The 6000-nt window shown below is 41.0% G+C and overlaps 1 long non-coding RNA gene across 2 annotated transcripts in view; it reads left to right on the top strand.

The window, feature by feature from the left end:
- The window catches only part of LOC120099295 (uncharacterized), a 130473-nt gene that overhangs the window by 31500 nt on the left and 92973 nt on the right, over positions 1-6000 (top strand). The window lies entirely within an intron of this gene.

A 6000-nucleotide genomic window follows, 5' to 3' on the forward strand; every position in this document is an offset into this window, starting at 1 on the left:
CTGGTGGAACTTTTGGGATCACTTAAATATACTATCATATCATCTGCAAATAGTGATATTTTGACTTCTTCTTTTCCAATCTGTATCCCCTTGACCTCCTTTTGTTGTCTGATTGCTCTGGCTAGAACTTCAAGAACTATATTGAATAAGTAGGGAGAGAGTGGGCAGCCTTGTCTAGTCCCTGATTTTAGTGGGATCTCTTCAAGTTTCTCTCCATTTAGTTTAATGTTATCAACAGGTTTGCTGTATATGGCTTTTACTATGTTTAGGTATGGGCCTTAAATTCCTATTCTTTCCAGGACTTTTATCATGAAGGGGTGGTGAATTTTGTCAAATGCTTCCTCAGCATCTAATGAAATGTTCATGTGGTTTTGTTCTTTCAGTTTGTTTATATAATGGATCACATTGATGGTTTTCCGTATATTAAACCATCCCTGTATGCCTGGGATGAAGCCTCCTTGATCATGGTGGATGATGGTTTTGATGTGCTCTTGGATTCGGTTTACCAGAATTTTATTGAGTATTTTTGCATTGATATTCGTAAGGGAAATTGGTCTGAAGTTCTCTTTCTTTGTTGGGTCTTTGTGTAGTTTAGGTATAAGAGTAATTGTGGCTTCATAGAAGGAATTCGGTAGTGCTCCATCTGTTTTAATTTTGTTGAATAGTTTGGATAATATTGGTATGAGGTCTTCTATGAAGGTCTGATAGAATTCTGCACTAAACGGTCTGGACCTGGGCTCTTTTTGGTTGGGAGACCTTTAATGACTGCTTCTATTTCCTTAGGAGTTATGGGGTTGTTTAACTGGTTTATCTGTTCCTGATTTAACTTCGGTACCTGGTATCTGTCTAGGAAATTGTCCGTTTCCTGTAGATTTTCAAGTTTTGTTGAATATAGGCTTTTATAGTAAGATCTGATGATTTTTTGAATTTCCTATGGATCTGTAGTTATGTCTCCCTTTTCATTTCTGATTTTGTTAATTTGGACACACTCTCCGTGTCCTCTCGTTAGTCTGTCTAAGCGTTTATCTATCTTGTTGATTTTCTCAAAGAACCAACTTTTGGTTCTGTTGATTCTTTCTATGGTCCTTTTTGTTTCTAGTTGGTTGATTTCAGCTCTGAGTTTGATTATTTCCTGCCTTCTACTCCTCCTGGGTGTATTTGCTTCTTTTTGTTCTCGAGCTTTTAGGTGTGCTGTCAAGCTCTTGACATATGCTCTTTCCTGTTTCTTTCTGCAGGCACTCAGCGCTATGACTTTTCCTCTTAGCACAGCTTTCATTGTGTCCCATAAGTTTGGGTATATTGTACTTTCATTTTCATTAAATTCTAAAAAGTCTTTAATTTCTTTCTTTATTTCTTCCTTGACCAGGTTATCATTGAGTAGAGCATTTTTCAATTTCCACGTATATGTGGGCATTCTTCCCTTATTGTTATTGAAGACCAGCTGTAGGCCGTGGTGGTCTGATAGCACGCATGGGATTATTTGTATCTTTCTGTACCTCAGTGTCGGCGCCAGCACTGACAGGGGCGAAAGCCTGCGGGATGAAAGAAGCACACACACACAGGTTATTCGTGTCAAGCCAGAAGAGGAAGAGAGCTTCTGGTTTCTTTATTGACCAAACTATATATCCAAAGAATACCACTTAGAAGGTATCTGTCAAGCACAGGCTTTCACTCTGAGATAGTGTCTGTCTTTGTCTCTGAAGTGTGTTTCCTGTAGGCAGCAGAATGTAGGGTCCTCGTTGCGTATCCAGTTTGTTAATCTATGTCTTTTTATTGGGGAGTTGAGACCATTGATATTGAGAGATATTAAGGAATAGTAATTTTTGCTTCCTGTTATATTCATATTTGGATATGAGGTTATGTTTGTGTGCTTTTCTTCTCTTTGTTTTGTTGCCAAGACGATTAGTTTCTTGCTTCTTCTAGGGTATAGCTTGCCTCCTTATGTTGGGCTTTACCACTTATTATCCTTTGTAGTGCTGGATTTGTAGAAAGATATTGTGTTAATTTTGTTTTGTCATGGAATATCTTGGTTTCTCCATCTATGTTAATTGAGAGTTTTGCTGGATACAGTAACCTGGTCTGGCATTTGTGTTCTCTTAAGGTCTGTATGACATCTGTCCAGGATCTTCTGGCTTTCATAGTTTCTGGCGAAAATTCTGGTGTAATTCTCATAGGTCTGCCTTTATATGTTAATTGACCTTTTCCCCTTACTGCTTTTAATATTCTTTCTTTATTTTGTGCCTTTGGTGTTTTGACTATTATGTGACTGGAGGAGTTTTTTTCTGGTCCAATCTATTTGGAGTTCTGTAGGCTTCTTGTATGCTTATGGGTATCTCTTTCTTTAGGTTAGGGAAGTTTTCTTCTATGATTTTGTTGAAGATATTTACTGATTCTTTGATCTGGGAGCCTTCACTCTTCTATACCTATTATCCTTAGGTTTGATCTTCTCATTGAGTCCTGGATTTCCTGTGTTTTTTGTACCAGTAGGTTTTTCTGCTTTACATTATCTTTGACAGTTGAGTCGATGATTTTTATGGAATCTTCTGCTCCTGAGATTCTCTCTTCCATATCTTGTATTCTGTTGGTGAAGCTCGTATCTACAGCTCATTGTCTCTTCTTTTGGTTTTCTATATCCAGGATTGTTTCCATGTGTTCTTTCTTGATTGCTTCTATTTCCATTTTTAATTCCTTCAACTGTTTGATTGTGTTTTCCTGGAATTCTTTCAGGGATTTTTGTGACTCCTCTCTATGGGCTTCTACTTGTTTATTTATGTTTTCCTGGAATTCTTTTAGGGATTTTTGCGATTCCTCTCTGTAGGCTTCTACTTGTTCTCTAAGGGAGTTCTTCACGTCTTTCTTGAAGTCCTCAAGCATCATGATCAAATATGATTTTGAAACTAGATCTTGCTTTTCTGGTGTGTTTGGATATTCCATGTTTGCTTTGGTGGGAGAATTGGGTTCTGATGATGCCATATAGTCTTGGTTTCTGTTGCTTGGTTTCCTGTGCTTGCCTCTCACCATCAGATTATCTCTAGTGTTACTTTGTTCTGCTATTTCTGATAGTGGTTAGACTGTCCTATAAGCCTGTGTTTCAGGAGTGCTGTCGACCTGTTTTCCTGTTTTCTTTCAGCCAGTTATGGGGACAGAGTGTTCTGCTTTCGGGCGTGTAGTTTTTCCTATCTACAGGTCTTCAGCTGTTCCTGTGGGCCTGTGTCTTGAGTTCACCAGGCAGGTCGATTGGAGCAGAAATTTTGGTCTTACCTGTGGTCCTGAGGCTCAAGTTTGCTTGTGAGGTGTTCCTTATGATCTCTCCGCGGCCGCAGCAACCAGGAAGATCTGCGCAGCCCTTTCCAGGAGCTTCTGTGCACCAGGGTTCAAGATGGCGTTTGGTGTTTTCCTCTGGAATCAGTAATGTGTGCAGAGTGCAGTCTCTTCTGGTTTCCCAAGTGTGTCTGCCTCTCTGAAGGTTTAGCTCTCCCTCCCACGGGATTTGGGTGCAGAGAACTGTTTATCTGGTCTGTCCCTTCAGGTTCCGGCGGTGTCTCAGTCGCAGAGGATCTGCTGCTCCTGGGGCCTCCTCTGCGGGAACCCAGAGGCCATATGCAGTTTCCTCTTGGGCCAGGGATGTGGGCAGGGGTGGGCAGTGTTGGTGGTCTCTTCCGCTCTGCAGTCTCAGGAGTGCCCACCTGACCAGGCGGTGAGGGCTCTCTCCCACGGGGTTTGGGAGCAGAGAGCTGCTGCAGGCAGGGATCCGCCTGTTTGGGACTCCTGCTAAATACCGGAAGTGTCCGGTTCTAGAGGAATTTTGCCTCTGTGTGTCCTGAGTTCACCAGACAGGTTGCTTTGATACCTATTATCCTTAAGGATAATCTTCTTACTGTGTCCTGGATTTCCTGGATGTTTTAGGTTATGAGCTTTTTGTGTTTTGCATTTTCTTTGATGGTTGTGTCAATGTTTTCTATGGTATCTTCTGCCCCTGAGATTCTCTCTTCTATCTCTTTATTCTGTTGGTAACACTTGCATCTATGATCCTGATCTCTTTCCTTGTTTTTCTATCTCCAGGGTTCTCACCCTTTGTGATTTTGTTATTGTTCCTATTTCTGTTTTTAGATCTTGGATGGTTTTGTTCAAGTCCTTCACTGGTTTGGTTGTGTTTTCCTGTAATTCTTTAAAGGATTTTTGTGTTTCCTCTTTATGGGCTTCTACCTGGTTACCTGTATTGTCCTGTATTTCTTTTTTTTTTTTTTAAGATTTATTTATTATATATAAGTACACTGTAGCTGTCTTCAGATACACCAGAAGAGGGCATCGGATCTCTTTACAGATGGTTGTGAGCCACCATGTGGTTGCTGGGAATTGAACTCAGGACCTCTGGAAGAGTAGTCGGGTGCTCTTAACCGCTGAGCCATCTCTCCAGCCCTGTCCTGTATTTCTTTAAGTAAGTTATTTATGTCCTTCTTAAAATCCTCTAATGTCATCATGAGTTATGATTTTAAAATCTTACTTTTCCCATGTGTTCAGGTATCCTGTGCTTGTTGTGGTGGGAGAACTGGGTTCTTATGATACCAAGTCGCCTTGGTTTCTGTTGCTTATGTTCTTGCCCTTGCCTCTCGCCATCTGGTTGTCTCTGGTGTTAGCTGGTTGCTGTCTCTGACAGTGGCTTGGCCCTTCTGTGTGTTTGTCAGCACTCTTGGAGACTGCTTTCTCCCAGCGGGATCTGGGTATATAGTGCTGTGGCACAGGGTCAGCTCCAGGCACAGGTGGAAACTAGAAATATCCTGTCTCAGACTGCTCTTCAGTTCCTGGGCCCAGGGGTCTCCAAGTATGTTCCTTTTGGGCCAGGAATGTGAGCAGAAGTGGTGGTCTCACCTGCGCTCTCAGGATTATCCACACTTCTGAAAATCTAGCTCTGTCTCTACCAAATCTTCCATCAGAGAGCTAAGGCATAGAGTCAGCTGTGGATGCAGGCTATTTCTACACATTCTTATCCAAACCACTACAGAAATTTTATCCATAATATTCAGACATGAGGCCTAGAGAGGTAATTGGATTGAATATGGTTATTAGAATGCAGCTTCTATACATGAATCCTGACAATTCCATAAGAAGAGGCAGCTAGGTAGCAAGAACATCATCACTATATTTGGGCCTGCAAACTTGGATGCCTTGAGCTCATGAGCATTCTCTCTCTCTCTCTCTCTCTCTCTCTCTCTCTCTCTCTCCCCCCATACACACACACACACACACACACACACACACACACACACACACACACACACTAGCCATTCTGTTACCATCAGTGAAAGATAGGCTAATTCAGTTAGGTGACATCAGATAAGACTATTATAAAAGGAATTTTTCCACTTTGTAATTACTATGGGAGAAATTGAGCCATCTTTGTAAGACTATTTTCTGAATAGGATTTTATTTATTTTTTAGGACTTTATTTTATTTATATGCATACACTGTAGCTGTCTTCAGACACACCATAAGAAGATATTATATCCCATTATAGATGGTTGCAAGTCACCATTTGGTCACTGCAAATTGAGCTCAGGACCTCTGGAAGAGCAGCCAGTACTCTTAACTGCTTAGCCATCTCTCCAGCCTGATTTTGTTTATTTTTTAAAAATACCATTTTAGTACTTTTAAAAGTTTGATTATTTGTGTGTTTGTGGGCATGTGTACATATGTGCAGTTGCCTTCTAGATTGTTAGAACTCCTTGGAGCTGGCTGTTGTAAGTCATCTGATATGGGAGATGGGAACTTATAAAAGCAGCAAGTGCTCACCTCTTCAGCTTCCTGAATCAGGACTTTGAATGATGGCCAGTTTTCCAGTGGACAAGGAGGAGGAAAGCATTTTTGATAGAAAGAGGAAAGTATATGGAAAGATACAAAGGTATACAGTAGTATCAATAGGTACAGTGTTGTAGATGTGTCTTAAATGCCAGTGTAAAGCCTATAACATATTTAGGGCACTGAAGGCATGCCTTAGAAGGA

The sequence above is a fragment of the Rattus norvegicus genome, chromosome X, assembly GCF_036323735.1.
Source record: "Rattus norvegicus strain BN/NHsdMcwi chromosome X, GRCr8, whole genome shotgun sequence".
NCBI lineage: Eukaryota > Metazoa > Chordata > Mammalia > Rodentia > Muridae > Rattus > Rattus norvegicus.